The sequence below is a fragment of the Amblyomma americanum genome, chromosome 2, assembly GCF_052857255.1.
Source record: "Amblyomma americanum isolate KBUSLIRL-KWMA chromosome 2, ASM5285725v1, whole genome shotgun sequence".
NCBI classification, from domain to species: domain Eukaryota; kingdom Metazoa; phylum Arthropoda; class Arachnida; order Ixodida; family Ixodidae; genus Amblyomma; species Amblyomma americanum.
In genome coordinates, this window is record NC_135498.1 from 115857336 (window position 1) to 115882671 (window position 25336).

General features: G+C 49.7%; 1 long non-coding RNA gene across 2 annotated transcripts; it reads right to left on the reverse strand.

Annotated features, from left to right (window-relative positions):
- Positions 1-12763: 12763 nt before the first annotated feature.
- Positions 12764-24047, reverse strand: LOC144119007 (uncharacterized). Of its 2 annotated transcripts, none has more exons than XR_013312224.1 (4): positions 23956-24047; positions 22326-22465; positions 19292-19334; positions 12764-12994 (listed from the first exon to the last, which is right to left on the reverse strand). It is a non-coding gene; the product is annotated as an uncharacterized LOC144119007 (long non-coding RNA). The 2 variants fall into 2 exon arrangements; XR_013312223.1 differs by having other exon boundaries at positions 22326-22468.
- Positions 24048-25336: the final 1289 nt, after the last annotated feature.

Consider the following 25336-nt stretch of genomic DNA (forward strand, 5'->3'; position numbering starts at 1 on the left):
TGCTCCCCCTTTTTGTGCTCGACCCGGATATCGAATCTCTGCAGAGCGAGTGCCCAGCGTGTCAGCTTGGCGCTGTGCGGACTACTCAGAGTCAAATATTTGAGCGGGTTATGGTCCGTTATGACCCTAATTTGTGCGCCACACAACCAGACTTCAAGTCGCCCTAATGCCCAAATGATGGCATAAGCCTCCTTCTCGATAGTCGCCCAGCGGGTCTGAGCCGGGCTTAGCTTTTTGCTCAGAAAAGCGATAGGCTGCTCGCGGCCCTCGTCATCGCACTGGGCAAGGCAGGCACCCACCGCGTAGTCCGAAGCATCGGTTGCGAGCACGAACTCCTTACTTGGGTCAGGCGCATGAAGTGAGGATGCGCTCTTCAAGCAAGCTTTCACCTAATAAAAGCTTTCTGCGCCTCGTCATCCCATGGGAGCCGCTGCGGTGTCCGCCTGTTAGTTAAGCTCGTCAGTGGGAGCACGACGCGAGAATAGTCGGGGACATATTGTCGGTAATAGTTAGCTAAGCCCAGAAAGCTTCTGAGCTCCTTCTTTGTTTGGGGCCTCGGCATCTCGTCTATTGCCTTGACCTTTCCTGGATTAGCGCTGTGCTTCCCCGACCCAACCACATGGCCCAAAAATTCGACTTCTCGTCTCGCGAAATGACATTTGCCTGCGTTCACGGTGAACCAGGCGGCTGCGATCGAAGCGAGCACCGCCCGAACGTGCCTCAAATGCTCCTCCCAGGTGTCTGAATAAATCGCGAGGTCATCTATGTAGGCGCATGCGTACTCGCGGTGCGGTGCTAGTACCTGGTTTATGACCCTCTGAAATGTCGAACTCGCATTTCGAAGGCCGAAGGGCATGACCCTCCATGTGTACTGCCCCACCGGAGTGACGAATGCCGTGAGGGCCTGTGCATGCTCGTCAAGGGATATTTGCCAATAGCCTCTCAGCATGTCTATTAGGCTGATGAAGTTGGCCTTCGCTACTCGGAACAGCAGCTCGGACGGTAGGCTCATCGGAAAGGCGTCCTGCTCGGTTATCGCATTCAACTTCCGATAATCGCAGCACAGGCGCAGCCCCCCATCTTTTTTAGCGACGCAAACCACTGGGTGAGCATGAGGACTCTCAACGGGATATATTAGTCCCCACTCCAGGAGCTCATCTACTTGCCTCTCCACTTCCTTCCGATCCGCCATCCGGACCTTGTACGCATGGCCAGCCCGTTGCTGAGCACCCTCCTTTAGCACGATTTTGTGCGCTCCTAGCGTGCATTTGCCGGGCCTACTGCTGAAAACCTGGCCATTCTCCTCGATCAGTGCCTCTAGATCTCGGCGCTGCGCTTCGTTCAAATGTTCGAGAGCACCCGGCGGCAGCGCGTCGCCTGGCACTGAGCGCATGGGGAACGTGGGCACGTCGCCGAACTCCGCGTCGCCCTCGAATATCACCCCTACTACATTCACCCGTGCGTGGTATGCTCTGAGCTTGTTTGCGTGGACAGTCCGACATGCGCCATTGTCGAGCTTGATCAGATAACTGTACGGGCGCGTCTTCCGCATTACCGTCACAGGCCCCGTCCACTTGGACATCAACTTTCCCTCGCCATCCCTTTCAAGCAACAACACCTGCTGCCCATCTGTGAAGTGTTTATCGACAGCGCGCAAGTTGTATTGTCCAGTGTACCTGCGTTGCGCTACCGTGCTGTTGTTACTAGCCTTTGCGTTTGCCTCGGCCAGCTTCTCGCGCAGAGCTGACAGGTACTCTGCCGCCGGCGTTGCCAAAGAATCTGGTACTGCCCAGTCTCCCGTCCAAGTTTTTTAGAGAATGGATAGCGGTCCGGTCGGTATTCTGCCATACATTAACTCAAACGGCGACTGCCCGGTCGTCTCATTAGGGACCTCTCTGTAAGCCCAGAGCAAGAATGGCACAAGCCTATCCCAGTCCCGTCCGTGCTCCTGAATAATCTGGAATAGCATGGATTTGAATGTTCCATTCCAGCGCTAGACCAGACCGTTGCTTTTAGGGTGGTCCGGCGTGGAAAACCTCGGAGAGGCGCCCAATTTTCTGAGAAGCTCTTGTGTAAGCTTTGCGGTAAAATTTGTGCCCTGGTCACAGCACACTGTTTCAGGGACTCCCAGGCGCGCGAATACTTGCAGAAGAGCGTCACACGTGGCCTTAGCGGTCAGCGCTTTTAAACACACGACTTCGGGCCAACGCGTGTTCATGTCCACTACACAAAGTGCATAGCGGTGCCCTCGAGCTGACGGTGGTTCTATCGGTCCTATGCAGTCGATGTTTACCACTTGGAATGCGGCCTCTGGTCTAGCGATCGGCGCGATCGGCACTAGATCTGCTGTGCGTGCACGCGACTTCACCTGACATGAGTGGCATGAGCGGCAGTACTGCTTCACGTCGCGTGTGACCCCGGGCCAGAAGAATGAAGCCTTTATCCGCTGAAGCGTTTTCCGCTCGCCGAGATGACCTGCCCACACTGAGTCGTGCGCCATTTTTAACACCTCTGCGCGTCGCTCGCTTGGGAGGACAAGCTGAGTACATGGATGCCCAGCAACAGGCTCCTGGTGGAACAAAAGCTCGTCCCGGACCGCCATGCCGTGTGTTCCCTCTCTAGCCTGAGCCCACGCTTCCTGGAGTGATTCGTCTCCAATCTGCGCCTCGCGAAACCGTTGCCGCGTCGTCTGTGCCACCGCGGTTTCCCCTTCGCTGCAATCTGCTGCTACCGCGCCCGCTAGAACCTCGTCAACCCGCTTCTCCCTCTCTTCGATTTCTTCGTCAGAACCCTCGGCTTCTCCCTGTTCTTGCGCATGGACACGATCGCTCAGAAGCTGTTCATAGTCTTCGGGAGTGATTAACGCGCTTATCCCAGTTATAAGCTCGTCTGTGACTGCACACAGTATGCCCCGCTCCGACGGGTCAAATGATACTCGCGGTGCTCCCTGAGTTGTTACTAGGGGAACGTACGCCAGCTCCGCGACAACCTGCTTTCCGAAAGCCCCGGTGAGTTTTATTGTTGCCCCCGCGCATTCATATCGCGGCACGAGCGACCTGCGGATGACCGTGATGTCGGCCCCTGAGTCAATGCGCGCACTTATAGCGTTCCCGCTACTCAACAATGTTACCTCTCCGGCGCTGACTTTCTCCTCCGCGGGCTGCCTTTCCACTGAGCCGTGCACTGTCTCCCTGTCATGCAAGGGGACCGATATTCGGGCGATTACTGATTTCTGGTCTGCGCGTCCGCCCCCCACGTCTGGCTTTTCCGCGGTTTGTCTTTTCGGGCAAAATCTTGCGATGTGCCCATGCCCGTGGCAATGGAAACACTGTCCACGTCCCCGGGGCCGCGTGTTGTTTGGTCGGGACTGGGTTCCGTCGCGCTGTGTTGCCTCGACTGCCTCGTTCGTCGCCACCGCCGCGCTCGCTGCTTTCCCGACCTTACATCTTCGGCTTTCGTCGTGGTTTTCTGCCAGCGTGACAATCTCACTAGGTTTTAGGAACCCTGGCTTATCATTTAGAGCAACGTGCGCTCTCGCCTCTGCACTGAGGGCTTCCTTTAGTCGGTCCGCGACGGCTAGCAGTTTGAACTCCTCTAACGAAGTTACCTGACAGCTGTTTAAATAGTATTCCAGGTAGTTCTGCAGGCGTACCGCAAACTGCTCCCACGTCTCATTTGGGTTTTTGTTCGCGGATGAGTAAAGACGCTTGTATTCGGCGGCAGTGAGCCTCAAGCCGTCTAACACTTTAGCTTTCAGGAGTGCGTACTCGCTCCTTTCCTCTGCGGACAACCGCGTGAGTAGCATGCGTGCCCTCTCGCTTAGGTGTGGCAAAACTAGTCCAGCCCACCACTGGGTTGGAGCTTCGTATGACCCCAACGTGGCCTCTACGTCCTCGAACCACCCTGGTACCAGGGCTTCTTGAAGCGGCATCGGCGTGAGGACGCCTTTCATAAGGTTAGCAAATTTCAACCTTCTGTCCTCGTCCATTCTTCCGCTCGCTCCCGCGCTCTCACCAAGCCCACCCGCTGTTCCGCTCTGCTTAAGATTCAGCCTTGTATTTTCCAAAGCCAACCGCTCCTTTTCCACCGCTAGTTCAGCAATTCGTAATTGCACTTGCAACTCGGTCATTTGTTGCACCGGCGCGCTAACTGTAAGAGGGTACGTCGGACCCTCATTTGCCTGACCCGCGGCTGCCAACTCTCCGTTTCCTGCCCCGTTCTCCATCTCTTTCTGTTTAACACTGTCACTTCTCAAAACCCAAGGCTTTGGCATAAGCACAAGCCCGACAGGAACAGAAAGGTACTCGCCTGGCTACCGAAGCTCCGCTTTACGAGGCTGCCGGTGCCCCAGCATGGAAGACTGGCCCGGAAGTTGGTCGCTGCGCCGCACGGTCCCGGTTGGAACTCGTCTCCTTGATCCGCGTCGTCGTCGGCTCCTCCTGATCAACAGCGCCCTCCTTGACTCTGGTCACCTGGTTCCTTCAGCTGCCCGCTGACTTGGACCTTCAGCGTCACGTCGGCGTTGACCAGCTGTCACTCTTGAAATCTTCTCCTCTGGACGTGCCACGCTATAGCTCGTCCGCCGCCTTGTACTTCCGCCCTCCTTCAGTTGCCTCGAGTAGGAAGACGTCGCATTTCTGTCGACTGCGCCAGTTGAGTTCCTTTTACCCCTTTCTCTTCTTTGATGTCAGCCCGAAGGGGAAAGGTAGAAGTTGTTGGATGCCGACGTCTTGAGGTTCTAAACTTGCTCAGTCACATTACTCGTGGAACTTCAGGAAGTAAACTGTTTAATCACACATAAAATATCTAAGACAGAACGGAAGGTACAACAAAGAGAACAACTATGTACATAGTGATTGATCCGCAGAGTGACCAGACGAAATCAACCCCCGGTACCACCAAAACGTCTTCTTTTAATCCCTAAGTCCCCGCCCTCAGTGGGGACACCAACCAATTAGGTCAAAACACAAGCACGCATCCAATCAAGGACCGGGGAAAGGAAAACACATCCAATAAAACACATGGGAGAGGAAAACACATTGAAAAAGAGACAGAGGAGCGTAAAACACGCCCAATCAAAGATTGGGGAGAGGGGACAGGTCATTGTCACGAATACTAACAATTCCCCTCTCGGATCACTCCATCCTTCCCCGCGGGGCGGCATGATTACTCGCTTAAAGAGCATGCGAGGGCCGCACAGATTGTCGAAAGCCGTGCCACTTAAGGCGCCATCGCTCCCCAATTCATCCTGATGCCCCACGTGTACAGGAAGTGCCTGGCAGTCATATGGAGCTGATAAGCGCTCACAGTGAACATGAGGAACGCGTCTTCAAAATTGCCTCCTAGCCACACACTGAACGACCGCCGCCCGGGTAATGGCCTTGGGCAGCGTCGCCGCGGTAGGGATGAAAGGCGACGCGCCTTCGTTGCTGCTTCTCGGAGCGGGCTGCGAACAATGGGGCCCGGCCGAGCTGGGTCGTCTGCGCACCCCGAACTCCCCTCCGTCGCCGTCCGCTTGACTCGTTAGTTCCATGTGGAGTCAAAAGGAAATGGATCACAGCGTACGCACTCTTGTCCACATACAGGCGGCGTTCCGTACGTGATTACTTGAGGCTCCGGATGTGTCCAAGCCAGCCGCGCACGACAGTGAGGATCAGCTTTGTTGGGGATATGCTCCTCGTGCAAGAAGAGGGCTCCTGCCGTATGACTCTACCCATTCGAAGTTGATAAAAAGAGGAATTGCTTCACTTTGCCTTAAATCCGCCCTCAGGAAATCGTGTCCTCACAGGATGCAGGGTAGCTTTCAGAACCAATCGGCCAGGCTGTCTTCAGCTGGATTCCCTGATTCGGTTGTGATGGCAGTCGCCGAAAGCCTACTGCAAAAATGAAGATTGTGGCGGTTAGAGCTGGGGAAGATCCCCCTCGAGAAGAGGTGGTGAGACCGGTAGTGGTGCCCTATGTACATAAGATGGCCCACAATTTAAAGAAGGTCGCAAGCAGGCATGGGGTGCCGCTTGTGTTTTCAGCCCCTGAAAAGCTGGGAATCCTGTGTTCGCGTATCGAAAGAGTACGTGAAGAGGAAAAAGGATGCAGTACGAAGCATGGGCGACCATTTTTGAAGTGCGCCGTAGGGGTGGTGTATGAAATTCCCCTCTCATGCGGTCACTCATACGTAGGGCAATCCGGGCGCTGCGTCAATGACCGCATTAGGGAACATGAGAGAAATCTAGAGCAAAATAAAGAAGGGCCAAACATACCCAAGCATATTTGGTCCTGCCCGTCACGCTCCTGTGAGGCATACTTTTCAGGGGCGAGGATTCTAGCTTCCAGTAAAGATACCAAAGCTCGGGAATTAATTGCAGCTTTTTTTATCGGAGAGAAATGAAACATGTGCGTCACTGATCCATCCGTATCTTTATATAAGGCGGAAAAGAAATTTTTAACCAGTGGACGTGCTTATCGGTCCTGATTTGATTGTGTTCCTTGCGTATAAAAAAGTGTGTGAGATGTGCCTCCGAATAAAGCAGTTTTAAGTGGCGCTTTGTCCCGTTTCCTTCCTTGTGTTCTGTGTGTGTTCGCTCCTTGTACCAAAGATGAATTGTGACCAACTCGCCCAAGAAGACGTTCTGTTAAGCCAGAGGCTTTTTGATTTTTTCCCCTTTGCATTCAAGCGGCTTTGCGCTGACTAGCTAGCAGCTATCAGCTTTCTCTTTCGTGCAGATGTTGAAGCGGCTGCGAATAAAGTGACGAACATAGTTTTCTGCATGAGTGTTTTTAAGAAACCAGTAATTGAATTGGTGTCATTCCTAGAAGTGAAGGAGTGTTACGAACACCTTGTGGTGCAGTAGTATCTTGCCCAATATGTCAACCCTTCTTAAAGAATCCAGCACTCAGTCTAAGCCACAGTGCAGCCACACTCTGTGCAATGAGTGTATCTACTCGTATTGTTACGAAACTTAAAAGTCGGCCGAGCGGAGAATCGAACCGCAGATCTTGCGTCTGGGAACCAGAATCATCAGCGGTCGACCACCTGGACATGCGAACTCAACCCGGCAGTCCCCCCTATCCCCAACCCCACCACCACCCAATGTGAAGCGGTGCTTTCCAGCTCGGATCTGGTTGGTCAGCGCAAGCTGGTAAACTACGTTAGGCTGTCGGTAGCCGCTGCAGGAGCCCTGGACTGGGGCCTCACCCGGACTGGGCATATTTCCCATCGAGCAAGATATTTTACATCATAGCTAGCAATGAAATCCACTGAGTTTTTTCCTCATCTGACATTTTCTAGACACGTTTATGTACAGGAAGTGGCGATGTACTCCGACTATTTACAAAGCAGTCATATACTGGCACTATAAAGCCAGCTTATCTCCAGAGATTGACCTTTTCAGTTTCGCCTATGAGGGCTGGAAGACCCGCGGGTAGCCGTCGCGTAGCTGGGGCTCCGATGCAAAGCGGCAGGGCGACGGCGATAGAAGCTCGTTGAACGACTGGGCTTGTAGTGGGCATGTCGAAAGTAGTCTTCTACATCACGTGGTCACTGTCCGGGTCGCGGTGCGTCGCAGGAAAAACCACAAATTCCCGCCCATGCTCTTCTGTCAGCATTGACGAAAGATTTGGCCGGCCTCTCCTCAATGAATGCCCAGTGGGCGGTTGTCGAAAGTCCTTCTGGGTGTCGCATTTCATGGGGCTTGAGCGTCGCTTATAGACTGGGTGGGCCGGTGCTTGAGGGCGCTGCTCTGGAGCAGGTGCTTTGCGTCGAAGATGGCTTGGGCCATCTCACTCGCGCCCAGGACTGCGCACTGCAGCGGCGTAGGTCAGGGCTTCAGCTTCTGCTGGTGTCGTTGATGGCGAGGAACCAAGCGCATGTTACACGTCTTCGAGGACGATTTCCACGAGGGTCGGAATTTAGCCTAGTTGGAAGTCTGTAGCAGCCGGTGAAGGTCTTCCTGGACAATGCCGAGTGTGACATCCTGCAGGTTCTTTTTGATTGCTGTGCTGTCCGATAGACTTTCGGAAGTGACTTGCAAAGGCCGTAGATAATGGCGAGTTCGTGCATTCAGTGTTTTCTGAATTATGGCCGCTTCAATGGGTAGTTCGGCGAGTGTCTTAAATGAATTTTATAGCAATAGCTACACTACGCCACCTCTTCGACCCTTCAGCGTGGCACCACTTGAGCTACGCGGCGGCGCGGTTGGTCACGGGGGTTGATCACGTGGTGCGGAGCAGCTGCTGCTGCTGCCGGCGGCGCGGCGCACAACAGCTGTGCGCATGTGCCGTGTCAAGTGGGACGAAGATGAAGAAGGAACGCCCAGCGAAACGGAGCGGCGAAAGACTGACTTCAGAATTTAACTGAGCGAGTTCCACTCGGCCAGCCGTAGCTATCGCGTCACTCCAGGTTTTACCAGAGCTAAACCACCGCCAATTTGAATCATACAGGGGAAAAGTGCCTTCTCAACACACGCACCAGGAGCTCCTTCTCCCTCATGTCGTGATCGGCGCGTAAAAAAAATGTTTTTTTTCTCCTACATATGCAGTCACGGTCTCTTTTGAGTGCTTCGTACGAGATTGTAGAAGCAGCTGCGCTTACCTGACACGCTTGTGAGAATCATGATGAACTCCCGTCTGTATGAATCCGACGTTGCCAGGTAAGCTTCATGGATTTCGTACCAGATACTGGCTGTTCGTTCCAGAGCGAAGAAAGATGCTTCACTATCGCCTCGTCATTCGAACTGATGAAAAAGTATCGAACACACTTTGGAAATTCTAAAGCGTGCTTAGCGAAAGCCTTGTGGTCAACCAACTGCTTATACCATGTTGTACATGGCGCCCTAGTGGAATGGCCAGTGTTCGCCGATATCCGTTTCAATTACCTAAAGGTGCTTGTAGTAAATATGGGACACTCTATACATTCTATGCGTCTTTATTCAGGATCACGTTCACACATTCATAGCACTAGCCTGTTCCTTCTCTGTGTATGCCATATTAGATTAATCGATTGCTTTTATGTCGGCTCGCGTCACCTTGCCCGACAGCCTGTCGTTGCGAAACATGGCCGCCATGGACGACGCCAATCTAGAGCGGATCACTCTCATCGCCATGCAGAGTACGTGACGGGGGACGGCGCCCCTCCTGCCTCGTCGCCTGCATTCACTTGACGCCATAGTCAACAGTGTTGGCCGGGCGTCCGCAGAAATTTTGCGCGCCTGTCCGAGGTAGATTTGTGGAAACGACAGTTCCTCTGCGTGCTCATCAAAGATGGTGTTGAGCGGTTGCAGCCTTTCGCCTGCCGCCATGACCAACCTGCAGTTGTCGAGAATAATAATCTCTTGTCCCAGTGTCATAGCGGCTGCGACCGCCATTGGGTCGTCTAAGTCTCTACTGGTAATCTCTACGTTGTCCTCTGATATCGGCACAGCATGTGCACAAATGTCGTCGATATGTTGCATATCGACTTTGATCCCGTAGAAACGGTCGGTCACCATCAGGTAGTTGAGCCACAGCACGAGATCTCACTTCTTGACCATCCCTTGTACTTATGTCTTGTAGATCATACGCTGCTTGATGTTTACACGCAGAGCGACATCATTCGCGTGTTTAATGGGTAGCATGGCGACAGTCTCAGGGGCGCTGATTTGGACGTTTACTATGCGGTGAAAGGTTCGGGCGGTGGCTGGAGCCACCGCCCGATTTAAAGGTTTCAGCCTCCATCCATCCGTCCGTCGACACACACACACACACACACACACACACACACACACACACACACACACACACACACACACACACACACACACACACACACACACACACACACACACACACACACACACACACACACACACACACACACACACACACACACACACGCGCACGCGCACACACACACACACACACACACACACACACACACACACACACACACACACATGCACATGCACACATGCACACACACACACACACACACACACACACACACACACACACACACACACACACACACACACACACACACACACACACACACACACACACACACACACACACACACACACACACACACACACACACACACGTGTCCGCCCGTCCACCCACCCACTATGGGGCCCGTGATAGACAACTGCCCCGATGTATGGTACGGAAGTCGCTTGATCTGCATGAAGGGCAGCCAGGGTGAAATTAATCTCTCATTGACTGCATTCAGGTGAGGTAGGTATAGTGGCTTCGGGGTTACACGTACCCGTTGCTCGTCGAGTAGTTAGGTATCTTGATGTCGCGGAGCGACGCCAGACACGTTCGACACACTAGGAACTCACTGACGTCCCTGTTGGGAAATGCTTTGTCAGGATTTCATAGCCTTGTGTGTGTGTAAGTGGGGGGGGGGGGGGGGGGGGGTTGGGGGGCTTGCTGAGGTCGTTCGCAAACCACAACCGATCACATACTGCACACACGGCCCCGAATGGGTTCTGCACGAAATGTTTCTCGAAGCAGTTCATAGCCGCAACATGCGCCATCCTCCGTGATACGTGTGTTGAGACTTGTAGAGAGGTGTTTGCGCTACACGTATTTGGACACGATGCGTTGCTGTAGTTGGTGCTGGATGTGCTGGAACCCGATGTATCATTGTCGTTCGTGCTGAGGCCTGGTTGTCGGTCGTCTTCCCCCTCTAGTAGGCGTGTGCCACTTGTGCTAGACGCGCTCCTTGATGGACCTGGTTGCAACAACCACTGCAGCCGCCTTCGTTCCGCTTCCCTGGCTTTGCTGTTCGGTAACATGACCAGTCGCTTCTGCCGTCTGCGCTCCAATTCACTCGCTTTGGTGTTCGGCGATATCGCTTGTCGCTGCTGCCGCTTTCGTTCTGCTTCCCTGCCTCTGGTACCCGGCGATCTAATCAGTCGCTGTTGGCGTTTCCGTTCTGCCTCCCTTGCTTTCGCATCTGGTGACATGTTCAGTCATCGCATGCGCTCCTTGTTCTACTGGCGTTTGGTGTTGGGGGAATCCGGCGTCCGCTGCCGCTTCCCCGAACCGCTTGGCGCGGAATCAGTGGGCCGCTTCAGAGCCATGCATCTCACTCACTCCACTGCAACGAGACCTCTGGCGAAGCACGACCGGGCTCTAGTAGCGGCGGCGGCGCGCGCTTCGCTCGAGACCGGCATAGGGCGAAGGAGCAGCGCTGCAGCTGCCACCGCCGACGCGCGCGCTCGTTCTACCGCTACTGTGTGATGTCATGGTTGCTATGCGCAGCTGCGCCCCTCACCGGCGCGCCGTTTGCTAAGGGGGGGAGCAGACTGCGCGGAAGAGAGGCCACAGTTGTCACGATTCCAGCGCACGGACGGGCGCGACCGCGAGCATGAGCTATTAAAGGCTTTCACCTTAATAAGGGCGCTCGCTCTAACTTTCGAAGCCATTATTCAGGATCTCCTGGCCTAGTAAACCATTGAACGTGGGCGGCAATCGGGGAATCTGCAGAATAATATATATAAGCGGGTTTTGTAGGCAGGGTTAAATTCCAATCTGCCGGTTCAGTCTTCTGTCATCTCTGTTCTGGCAGAGACCCAAACTCTAGGCCATGGTCTTGAAGTCGCCAGCTGATTGGACGAGCTCGGGGCATGACCTCCGGGACGGCATAATGGCTGGTGCCTCGGCTTGACAGAGGTGCGCTGGACATGGCCAGGTTATAGAGCGCCTCCATCGGTTGCCACGTGGTGGTGACAATGAAGTATACACAGAAGAGCCGATGGACGTGGTACAGAAGCGAACTCTTTATTGGGCTGACTTGCGGCCACAATAGACAGTATATATATGATCCCGAAAGAAGGAGGGCTCCCCGCTCCACAAAGGAAAAGACAAAAAAAAAAACAAGTGGCAGCGATTGCAACAATCGAGCTGTGCGGTCGTCGAACACAATCATCGCCGCCTTCGAACCCGTTAACCTAAAGACGGTATCGAAAATTCGAGATGAGGGTCACGGAAGAACGACAACCATCTTGAACAACGTTGAAAGAGCAGCGACTGATTAAGCCTTTTCGAGAGTGCTCTGGTCCCTTCTTGCCTAGCATACAAAGCGATAAGCCAGTGTACCGCAGGTGATAAAGAAATCGCAAAGGTAAATGTTTTAATTCTCATTGCAGGCTGGCATTCTTTCAGAAGCGGCAATTGTGCGAGTATTCTAATGCTCTGCAACAGGAAGTCGTTAGCTTGTATTTCGGCAACCGATTACGGCAACGTGCTGCTCGGCAGCTTGAGCCCTGTTTTTGAAAGAGTCGTCTAAGCAAACTAAGATGTTACATATTCTAAATTTGAGCCAGTTATTCGAAATCAGTTGGAAATCTTGACAGCATGTTTAATTCGGTTGAAATTATATTGAACATGCGAGATTTCTTCACTCATCGAATTGAGTAGCAGAACAGTCGATATGCTATTAGCAGATTTCGAGTATTAGCACACCTCTAGTAAATAATCTTTCCTTAGAAATCATGAGGAATTCCTAAACAAACTGCAGAGGTAAAGTACTGCGCAACCTAATGTTTATAATTCGCACAGCATAGTAGCGTCTTTATAAGTTTTAATAGGGCACAGTTCCATGCGATGCGAAGGCCTCAACAGATTTTGCTGAAAGAAATTACGAAGACGATTGCCACATCCATAACGACTCAAGTTTGCAACACAAGGAGCAGTACTGCTAGCCCATCAAGCGAAATCAGTGGTCGTAATAAGCACTTAAAAAATCATGCAACAAAATTGCTAACCTAACCAACGTACTTTTATTGGCTGTTTTTTAAAAGGAGAATCATATTATGAAGGCTTTGAGAAACAGCATATGACGCAGTGCTCAATTATCGCAAATCTAACTCTGCTTCTCTTCATTCCAGCGTATTCTGGCATCTGCCTCGATTTTCGTCATACAGGTGTCAAAGTTGTCTCCTCTAGCCTTGCACAGGCAGGGACGATATTCTGACCCGCAGGAGGCCTTTACGTTCGGGTCGCTTTGGTCGCACTAGAAAGAGAAAGAAAAGAACAAAGTTATTCACGAAGCGAGCTAAATGTGTTTTGAAACCAACAGCATATTGAAATCAACAGCTATTGAATGTTATGGCATATTCAACAAAAATAAACATGGACTTCGCAGAGGCTTCTCGCGTGCTTGACAAGTGGCGCAAATTCTTGCCCTTTTTCTACAATGCAGAGTTTCAGTCCCAAATAGATGCCATCTTTTATTTTAGAAGGCCTTCGAGCGAATCTGTCATATTTAACTCATATTTAAGGTTGTAAGTATGCTCGCGGTTAGAGGATTAATATGGCGCGCAAAAAACTGAGGGAGCACTTAAGTCACTTTACGTGCATTAAGGCGAAAGCCTGTGTCGCCCTGTTGAGCTCTCTAGCGCAACACGATCACCTCAAGCTTCTCGAATTAGTTTCGGGTTCAAGTTACAACATACAGCTCCTTCGTTATATCCGGTGTGTTCGCTATACCCGGTTTCACGTTACGACATATACCTTCTAAAACACCCTCGTTTCGTCGGAATAGGTGGCCGAGTGGTTAATGCGAATGACTGCTAATCCATTGGGCTCTGCCCGCGTGGGCTCGAATCCTATCCTCGTCGAAATTTGTTTCATTTTATTTGATTGACAGGTGGAGCGGATACTTCTTGTACACGTTTTCTGCCGACAGATCTTGCGAACACTGATGAGGCAAGAGAATCTTTTGCCTTAGGAGTTACTTGTCAGACAGCTGCAAATTTCTGTAATATGATTATCATGCCTCGGAATGGGTTCCTTTTTTTTAATGCGAAAGCATTACAGCCCCGTCACGAAAAAAGCCGGTGGTATGTTTGTGTGCTCGAAGATGGTACAGATAATCCCAGCGATGCCAAGAAAAATCGGTTCACATCATCAAGCGGCCGTATCACGCACAGAGCAAGCCGAGCAACGCCACTTCAGACAATCCTAAAATCAAATTTAGCATTCATGTCTGGACAAGATTTACCCTCCCCATCCTAACGTGATTCCCACTTCACACCCTCCTCCCTCTCACCGCGCCTTCCTCCTCAGAGAGATGATCCTATTTAAACCCCGCCCGTGATGAACGCTTTGCCCAGACGAAGACCAGTCCAGTTGTCGAAAATGTGGCAAGCAACCTGAGGTTTTTGCTTTCTTGTGTCCTTTGTGATTTGCATCTTAAACTAGGCAATAAATAGTTATTACATTTACATTTACTGCAGAACTGACGAGGATGCGTGAGCGCCCCCTGAAACGCATCCCTGGCGAGGTATATTTTTGTAATGCCATGTTGATTTTTGTAATGCCATGTTGATAGAATTGCATAAGGAGGCGGGGGGGGGGGGGGGGGGGGGCGGCCTGATCTCGATGAGCTTAACCGACAACGCACTCCTTCAACAAAACAGGATTTGGCCACCCTGTTGCAGTACATGGCCACAGCCTTCCGTGAACAAACCAATTAACCCTCGGCCCTCAGATCCCAGCGGTCGCGAAGCAACTGACCAAGGCGGCGGTCAGACCTGTGACGCAGCGGAGGGTGCTAAGAATTTCTGGCTCCGGACAGGCCGCCATTGGAATCTTTACCTGACAACCTTTAACGCTAGAACCATATCTAATGAGGCTAGCCTAGCAGTGCTGTTCGAGGAACTAGCGGGCATTAAAGGGTGTGTCATAGGGCTTAGTGAAGTTAGGAGGACAGGTGAGACGTATGCAGTACTAAAGGACGGGCACATTCTGTGCTATTGTGAATTAGCGGATGGACGAAAAAAAGGTGTGGGATTCTTCATTAATAAGGATATAGCTGGCAACGTAGAGGCGATCTATAGTATAAACGAAATGGTGGCAGGTATCGTAATTAGGCCTAATAAGAGGCACAAGCTGAAGGTGGTGCAGGCCTACGCGCCTACATCTAGTCATGATGAGCAGACTGTTGAAAGCTTCTATGAAAACGTGGAATCGGCAATGAACAAAGTAAAAACACTGTACGCTCTACTGATGGACGACTTCAATGCGAAAGTGGGCAAGAAGAAGGCTGGCGACCAGGCTGTAGGCGACTATGGGATAGGTTCTAGGAATAGCAGGGGAGGGCTTTTAGTAGAGTTCGCAGATAGAAATAACTTAAGCATCATGAATACCTTCTTCCGCAAACGAGAGAACAGCAGTGGACCTGGAAGAGCCCTAATGGTCCGACTAAGAATGAAATTGACTTCATACTAGGCGCTTGCCCTGGTATCGTGCAGGATGTGGAGGTCCTCGGAAAGGTGCGTTGTAGCGATCACAGAATGGTAAGGTCTCGAATTAGCTTAGACTTGAAGAGGGAAAGGAAGAAGCTAGTGAAGAGAAATTCCATTAGCGAGCTAGCGGTAAGAGGGAATATAGAGGAATTCAGGATAGCGCTTCAGAACAGATATTCAGCTTTAACTACGGAAGAAGATGTTAATGCTGATACAATGAACGATAATCTGACAGCTCTCATTACGGAGTGCGCTGCACAAGTAGGCGGTAGGACGGTTCGACAGGATACCGGCAAGCTATCTCAGGTTACGAAAGATCTGATTAAGAAACGTCAGAGTATGAGGGCGTCTAACCCTACAGACAGAATAGAACTAGGAGAGCTATCGAAGTTAATAAGCGCAAGGTAGCCGACATAACGAAGTTTAATATGGAGAGAATCAAGAATGCTCTAAAGAACGGCGGTAGCATAAAAGCGGTGAAGAGGAAACTAAGCATAGGTAAAAACCAGATGTATGCGTTAAGAGACAATGAGGGCAATGTCATTAGCAATATGGATAAGATAGTTAAAGTAGCTGAAGAGATCTATACAAATCTATACAGCAGCCAATGCAATCACAACGTTAATGATGGAGAGAGTAGCGCACAGCAATGCGTCATTCCGCCAGTAATGAAAGTGGAAATAAAGAAAGCCTTAGGAGGAATGCAAAGGGGAATAGCAGCTGGTGAGGATCAGGTAACAGCAGATCTGTTGAAACATGGAGGGGAGATCCTGATAGAAAAACTAGTTACCCTTTATACGCAATGCCTGATGACCTCGACCGTACCAGAAGATTGGAAGAACGCAAATATAATCTTAAATCATAAGAAAGGAGACGCCGAAGACCTGAAAAATTACAGACCGATCACCTTACTGTCCGTTGCCTACAAGGTATTTACTAAGGTAATCGCTAATAGAGTAAGTGCAACCTTACACTTCAATCACCCAAATGATCAGGCAGCCTTTCGTAAAGGATATTCCACAATGGACCATATTCACGCCATCAAACAGATGATAAAGAAATGCGCAGAATATAAACAACCCCTATATATAGCCTTCATTGATTATGAGAAAGCATTTGACTCAGTGGAAACCTCAGCAGTCATACAGGCATTGCGGAATCAGGGTGTAGATGAGCCTTATGTCAAAATCTTGAAGATATATATAGGAACTGTACAGCTACCATAGTCCTCCATAAAGTCAGCAATAAAATTCCAATATGGAAAGGCGGCAGGCAAGGGGACACAGTCTCGCCCATGCTATTCACCGCCTGTTTACAGGACGTATTCCGAGGCCTGATTTGGGAACAGTTAGGAATAAGAGTTAATGCAGAATACCTAAATAATCTGCGATTCGCTGTTGACATTGCCTTGTGGAGTCGGTCAGGAGATGAACTGCAAATAATGGTCAATGAGTTAGACAGACAGAGCAGTACGGCGAGTCTAAAAATTAACATGCAGAAAACCAGAGTAATGTTCATCAGTCTAGCAAGGAAACAGCAGTTCACAATTGGCGATGAGGTGCTGGAAGTGGTAAAGGAATTCGTCTACTTATGGCAGGTAGTGGCAGCTGATCCGTATCATGAGAGGAAAATAACTAGAAGGAGAAGAATGGGGTGGAGCGCATATGGCACGTTCTCTCAGATCATGAATAGCAGGTTAACAATATCCCTCTACAGAAAAGTGTACAACAGCTGTATCTCACTGGTATTCAACTACGGGGCCGAAACGTGGAGGCTAACGAAAAGGGTTCAGGTTGAGTTAAGGACAGCAGAGCGAGCCATGGAAATGAAACTAATAGGTGTAACGTTAAGAGGCCGGAAGCGGGCATAGTGGGTGAGAGAACAAACGCGTGTAAATGACATCCTCGTCGAAAGGAAGAGGAAGAAATGGGCTTGGGAAGGGCATGTACTGCGAAGGCAAGGTAACCGCTGGTCTTTAAGGATAACGGAGTGGATTCCAAGAGAACGCAAGCGTAGCAGGGGGCAGCAGAAGGTTAGATGGGCGGATGAGATTAGGAAGTTTGGAGGCATAGGGTGGGCGCAGCAGGCAAAGGACAGGGTTAATTGGAGAGACATCGGAGAGGCCTTTGCCCGCAGTGGGTGTAGTCAGGATGATGGGGATTGAAGGTAATGGTCCATTTTTCTGACATGTAGCAATACCTTCCTTTTCAACGTTCCCATCAGTTAAGGATTCCATTGAAAACTAATGGGGAACGATTTTGACGATAGCATAAGCGTGAAAAAAAATTTAAGACTACCGTAGGGTGATCTGCAGATATATATTGATTGCTATAGTGAAATCTTACATTATATGAGAAAATTGCTTTCATAAATGGTTTCCCGTTAAAAAATGCTTTTGTCCAGAATCGTGTATGGTAATCTCCGCGTAAGAGATTAGCGTTATTAGTATGAGTCTCGCGGCAGATCCGAGGGGTTGCGTGGAACCCTTCAGACGGAACTTCGCTCGAGGGCCACGTGAGTGGGCTCATTCCCCTCCACCCCCTGAAGACCGGGTGCCTCTACAATCTGTTTTTTAGTAGTAGCGGAATGCAAATTGCTCCCGTTTGTTAATAACATTTTGCGGGCCAGTGGAATTCTTCTACCCCGCACATAATTTCTGCAGGCCCGCTGTGAGTCCGACATTATGTACACTGCGTCGGAGTGGGTGGCGGCCAGTGCAATCGCAGCTTACTCTAGCATTAGCGCGTGGCTAGGTTTTACCTAGAGCCTGTTCATCTGCTTTCCCCGTGCACGACACCGCAGTGGTGCAGACGCCTTCGTCGGATGGGCTCGCTGCATTCACGTTGTATATGCCTGTCGGGTTACCATACAAATCTTGATTAAATTTTGCCCTGACTTCACGTCTCCCCTTATTATAGTCTCATTTGATATTTTTGGGGAGTGGCATAACCGTCAAAGTAACTTTCCACGCCTCCGGGGAAAAGAAATCAAGACAAAAAGAGTAGATAGAAGGTGATATCTTTTCTTTTGTTTGTCATTAACCCGGGCATCTCCTTAAAATTGCTACCGGATTTTTTCCCAGTCTGTAAAAGGAACTAACAACCACTCAATACCTTCGCGGCGAAACCGCTGCGCTCGAGCTACAGGTTATCAAGTTCTTCGTTGCGAATGTCAGGAACTACCAGAAGTCGCCCTTACGGCTGTTGTCCACTAATGCACAAACAAAAGTGACAGCAAGTCTTTAGCCAACTCTTGGCCAAAAAGCATATCACGAATGTGTGTGAGGTGGTTTGGTTCGCACGTTGTTCTGTTTGTAGACACACATAAGAAAGAGGACAACACGAACGCTTACAATTGTTTAGTGCAGTGTTGCACTGGGAAAAATTCTATATTGGACAGACGCGACGTTGGGTGAATGAGAGACTTAGATAACATGCAAAAGAGGTTGAAAATAATGCGAGTGAGAGACTTGTCGAACACTGTAGGGCTTGCACCAATTGTAGTACACCACGGTTCTGCGAGGTGAGGGTTCTGGGTAGAGGCAGACAGCAGACGGCTCGTCAAGCTCTGGAATCCTTTTACATCAATAAAACGGGTTCGAGCTGTGTCAGTGACACTTCAGTTTTTTTTTCTTTATGAGACCGAGCAGAAATTTCTTTCACGCGTACTCATATAAGATTGGTACTGGTTTTCTTGTTGCCTTGTACGCGTGCGCTTCAGCAGGGATGGTTATATATGTCAACTGCTTTCACCTGATTAAACAATTGTAAGCGCCGGTGTTGTCCTCTTTTTGTGTGTGTTTTCGTTGCGCTGAACATCTCGGAAATATGTCTGAAAACCAACTAGCTGAGCAGTTAACTCTTGATAAACACTTAAACGGGGCCGGCTAGGGCTGTTTGTTACAGTAAGACACCAGATTGTTCTGATCTTTATGTGTTGACATTGAAAGCCTGCGAACTTGATTTAGACACGGCGAGAAATCACAATTGCCGTCACTGTACATGACACATTCTTATTACTCCTACTATTCAGCCAAATTAATATGGCCAGAGCTAACTTACGTTCGGGTTACATGGCGGGTGGTAGTCAACCTCCGGATAATATCTGTAAAAGGTAGACCTTTAAGGACAGTCGATGTAATAATTGCGAAATTAAGTGGTGCGGTACAACTTCCTCAAGACGAAATAGTAATTATTTCGACAGTGACTAGTGCAATCCATAAGAAGTAGAAGGGTTGTTACTGATTGGCGAACAAGAGCAAAGATTCTGACTATGCAGAATATGTTGAGGAAGTACTGTCGCCTAAATTTTGAGAGTGAATTTTGTTTTGGGGGATTTCACATCGGCTTCGGATATTGGTGTTCATTGTGTCCGGAACTGGAAATGAACTGACAAGGTTTCTTGATATATTCGTTCAAAGGAAAGTGTGTTCAAACACGAGATACAGTTTTAGATACGGCGGAGTTTTATTCTACAGTAAGTCACTTCATGTGATTGATCAAGTGATTCAACCGTTTCCGAGCCAACGGACCATAACCTAATCAAATTGAAGCATACTACATCGAAGCTACCTGTTTCGCAACATTGCGTGTTGCTTTGAGGCCACTGATGTCCCCTTCTGTAGCATTCGCACTGTACTAAGTGGGCCTGAGATGAAAAACGAGTCTGAGCCGTCAAAGTATATGCTACCGTCACTAAAGTTGGCTCTTTAACAGGCATCAACCCAAAGGAACTGTTCGTAAAGTTACTGAGAAAGCCATTCCGGTGATATTTTAAGAGCATGTGCTCTTACTACTTACGTTTGTCAAGGACGCATCTCTCTTCAGTGAAGTTAAAATTGACCAGAACAGTTACCACGTGACCATACTAGATCACATAGCAACACAGGCGCGTACCGTCTCAATTGATACCTATGCTTTCGATCCGTTATACATGGCTCAATAAAGCGACCATCGAAGTGGGAGACCCCCAGGGACCGCCATTTGCATAAAATTTGGCCGTTTAAAGCAAGATGTTCGAAGTGGTGTCAAATGACTTGGCATGTTCCTGAGGATAAAATTACTAGTTGTGATACAGCCCAAAATATGTGTAAGATTCGCAACGACGACCTTTCCGCCCCCAAACCGTGCATTCCGAGCACCTTCAGACGGATATCACGGCCGACCTTTCTGTCACACGGAGTTCCGGATGGTGTCCAATGATTCGTCGTGTTGTGATGCACACACCTATAAAATTTATTAACTGATATAACAAGGAAATACACAGCATATGGCGAAGTTGGTTGTAAATCGCCATAGTAGAGAAAAATCCATGATGTAGATGGCGCTGCTTGTGTCTTAGAAGGGATGTTTCCGGAAAAGAAACATCAGCGAATGTTTGGATTTGGTCTTCTCCACGTTTGCTGAGCACACCGATCTAAACACTAGAAGCCCCTGTAGTTAAATCTCTTAAAGGGACTATGCAACGAATAAAAAGTCACTTGTAAATGTTTTCAATGCTTAGAAAGGATGCTAAGAAGCATTCACACCAAGTATGAGTCTTCTGAACTGAGGCGGCAATTTATTATGAACTTTTAAAAGCCGTGTTTTTTAAAATTCGCGGGACGATTGGTGTGCTCGTAGTGAGCGATTTTGGAACTAAAACCGTGAAATAAAGACGTCACACTACCCATGACGTCCCCAGGCCACCACACGCTCTCATTCGCTGGAGCCACGGCAGCCAAGACGTCACGGGCACACTTCCGGTAGCCGTGAAAATCGTCTGCTCGTGCCGCCGCGCGACCCTCTCGGGGAAGCGCGAGCCAGGCCATTGCCTTCGCGCATATGGTTTCAATTTTCCTCTGCCGCCTCCTTCTGTCGGGAGTTCCGGAGCCACTCGCACGGTTCTTCGTGGGCACGCATATGCCTCGATGCCCATCGCGGCCGTAAAAGCGAGCAGTCGCACCTCGAGGTCCGGGTTTATTACTGCTAATTACCACAGATGACAAGCAAAGAAACCCGACGCGCGCCGCAATCCAGGAAGGCGAAGAGACCGGAGAGATGCCGCCACGCCGCCGACGCTGCTGCTGGGGGGCTAGGAGCGATAACCGGAAGTTGCAAAAAAAACGTCAGCGGATGACGTATTCATGCGCGGGGCCCAGTCTCAGAGCTGTTTTCTTATTTTTTTCCGGTACTCGTCGTGTACGAGTTGAAGAGGGAGAGGAGGAGCGTAATTTTTAATCGTCTATATCTTCGCTGTTATTGATGCTAGCTCAAAATTGCTTGCACTGGGGTGACGAGTGATCGAATGCCTATCTCTCGTCTGCTTTACGTAATCTCAATTTATTGCATAGCCCCTTTAAGTCGAACAGTGGGGCAGTGTTGGCGGATTATGTCTTCTTTGTTTCCCAAAGCAAAGACGTGATTGGACGCAAGTGACACGGTGTTCTAGCCCAGTACCACCCCCGGCGGTTTCAGTATTTGCTCCTTTACGCAGGTAAGTGGTTTTGAATCGAGTAGGTTCGCTGAGCTTATCTGTTTACAGCATATTTGAGATTTTGCAACATCTTTGCGGAATGTACTGCACTAATGAATGCCTTGAGCGCGGGTAATTGATGGCCTATTTCGTTAAATCTGTGTGGGTCGCAGTCAATACACAAAAGATGGCGCAGCTAGGAATGAATCTATTTTTCTAAGGCAGACGCCACGAGCATTGATTACTGACTTCGTGGGTTCCGAAATATCAGGCAACGCTCTAAAGTTAAATGCGCAGCTCGTTCAAGGTTTTATTTGATGCCAGGATGTCATGCCATTTTCGTTTGCACGAAATTCTCAGCTAACTGCGAGCAACTTTTTGTCCATTGTTCTCTTAGTGTCGCACTAGCAATCTAGCACTGGCGACTTTGCACAACACATTGATGTGGACGTGGTCAGTGGTGGGCATGTATTAGAAAATGTGTAAAGGCCGTTATCTGGTGCAAGAAGCAGTAGGCTAGATTAATTTGACCGCATTTAAAAATGCTGTCGCTGTACAAAGTGTATACCGTGCACTTTGAAATGGCTGGAAAGGGCTTTGTAAATGTTACTTCACCATAAACAGAAAGGGCTAATAACTTACCGTGCAGTCGCAACGATGCCACAGGCGACAAGGCAAGCGAGCACAAGGAAAGTGTTCATGACGTCTAGGAGGATACTCAATTATTGAGAAGAGAAGCTCTTGCCGCAAACGCTGACGAAAAGCACGGGCTTTTCTATGTTCTACTGTAAGAGAGAGTGCGAATTGAGGCGCTGTTATTTAGAGGAGGGAAACACTTTGAAATAGGTCCTTTTTCAGACTTTTTTCTGAAGGGTATTGAACTTATATTTCCAATGTGCAAATGATTGATGTCGTCTGTAGTTCTCCACTTTGGAATGTCTGCCGACTCACGTAGCATTTAGCGCATCAGCAGGGTCGTATTTAAGGAGGAGTGTTGGCTTCAGAAAATATGCTGCCTGAATAAAGAAAAGAATATTGAGCCCTAAAGGTCAACGCCAGAGGTGAATGGTGGACGGTGACCTAAGGCGTTAGTAAAGTCAGAAATTGCACTAATTACTCTGCGCGCTTCTCCTCTCAGGGGTGGACAAGTGACCGCCTGAAGGCAGGACACAACAATGCACTGTGTGTTTCACTACAGCCGAATAATTTAAATTAAGGCAGCTGCAGAGCTCATTAAACAAAAATTCAGACGCCTTTTCACAGGAATGTATAGAGAGTGGTAAGGCAATTTACTGCTTAAGAGGCAAAAACCATCGGCAGTAACTTTCAACAAGATAGGAAATAATAGTCGTGAGTGGAACAGAAGTACGGAGAAGGACAGCTGAGCAGAACACAACAAATCCTGAAGTTGCGTTGTGCCTTGCTATGTCCGTAGACACGTACAAAGTCGCTCACACTTAAAGTGAACACGCGAGAGCGTGGGCGCGCTGTTCGAGCGCCAGTGCATCCCACCTAGTCGCGCGTCGAAGCAAAGTGACGGTGGGGGAGATGAATTAGGACGTGCTGTTTCGCGTCGCCTGTCATTTCGCATCGCTTTATCCATAATAAATATGAGTGCCGGAGCCCTCTTGTTGAGGCCGCATAAGAACCATCAATATTACGTATAATGAGGAGCCTCAATACAATTAGCGCAATTCCGGACAAATACAGTGGTTACAATATGGTTGTGAAAAATCAAATTCTCGGTCTATGGTTCGACTCATCGTCCAGGACATACTTCACGCCCCACCGTCGTGTTCACTGGCTTAATGTCTTTAGACGCTCTTCACTTTCGATTAAACTGTACAGCAAAAAGAGTTATCAAAATTCTGCACGTTTTATACGCAGAAAAAACAATGCTGTCCAGTCCTTGCAAGGCAGGGCTACCCCACTGCAGGAATGAATGCGTACAGTGCCGTGTTTTTTTTTCCATGCATAGACACGGAGCTCTGTCAGGAGGAAACAAGCCGTTATGCGCCCGTTTCGCTTCGCTTGTCTCTGGTGCCTTCGCCCAGGACCACGGCGAAGTGGTTACGCCAGCTGCAAGCAAAATATCGTACCCCGGTGAAGCTGCCCAAAGTGTGCAAACGCATCTTAAACGGCGGCCTGCACTTGATGCTGGAGACGTGACTGTGTAAGATATACATGTTTCTCTCTTCCGTCAGCTGCTTAAACGCTTCATAAAGGTCGGCCTGCAATTGATGCTGGAGATGTGACTGTATAAGATATTTACCATTTCTGTCCTCCGCCGGCTGCTTCCAAAGGCGATTCTGCTGTCTCTTCGCTGCGCTCGTGTCTTGGCTGCGGTTCTGAGCGCTCGCTTTTTGTCACGAAGGCGTTGCTATACACGATGTCAAGGAGAATATTTCCCCCTCCCTCTCTGGCCTCACCCTCGAGTGAGCCGTCATGCTTTCGCCAAGAGTGAACGGCGTTCATTTTCGACTCGGCCGCCGCCGCCGCTGGCGGTCGACACTCGTCTTTCACCTCGTTTTGTTTCTACTCTGCGCGTGGCAGTGCTGTTGGTCTATTTGGTGCCAGTAGAAAGGCCTCTGCGCTTTTATTCGGGTTGTTCTTGTGTTAAGTTAGCGTTCTGCGCGCTCTCTCCCCGCCATAGGGGAAAATAAAGTTTGGGGGGACACTTAACCTTCGCCTTTAAGGATATAACTCGATAGCGCTAAAGGGTCCTGTCAGCGCCTCCTCGTGCCCACGCAGACACAGACACTGCTTCCATGTTATCTGAAAGACCATACGAAATACATGCAAAGCTACGCTTTAGCGAAGTGGTAGGAATGTACCTGCGCGGCATAGGAGTAGCGTGTCTGAATCGCAACAAGAAGGTCAGGGGCTCGATTCCCGACTAATTATCTCAATTTTATTTCCAGCGCGATTCCTTTACTTTGTGTGCTGAATGCCATAATGGCGTATGAGTCACGTTGCGGCCCTCTAATCACAAATATTGTGATGTTTTACTCGCTGGGCCTCTTCTATTTGCCACACTCCGACGGCCTGCTGGCTGTCAGAAAATTCGCTCTTGACAAGAAGGCGCATCATGATCACATGGACAGGCGGCCGCCAGAACCAGCCTGCGGTTGTCACGGTGTCAACGTTTACCACGGATCAAGGAAGGTAAATGTCCTCCGCATCTTCATATGCTGCTGCGTCCGTTGCTGCGCGCGCTTACGTAGAAAGAAACGACGTGAAGTTATCGACACGGCATCAAAAGCATGCGACCAGCTGACGCACTCAGCGGCTTTCATTCGATCCTGCATCGAAGGGAAAAATTGCACGTTCATTGCTCATCAAACGCGCGCCGTGCTCTCGCATTATCGCGTATTTATTTTCTACGCAGTGTAACCGCACACGATGCGCTGTGGTCGTTGCGATTTCTACGTTCGTGAACTGCTTCCTGTTGGGTATAAGGAACCAGGGTATACGTTGGGCTCAACTATAGTATGTCGCCCGCCGGCGATATATTGCTGGCGGCAAGGATTGCACGCATAATTTTGACAAACGCGCATATTAGCCGGTTCAACGTCTCTCTCGAGGAAGCGCGTGTACTGCACAAAATGTATCTGCATATCCCATCTGTGTGCTGTCGCTGTACCGCAGAGGGC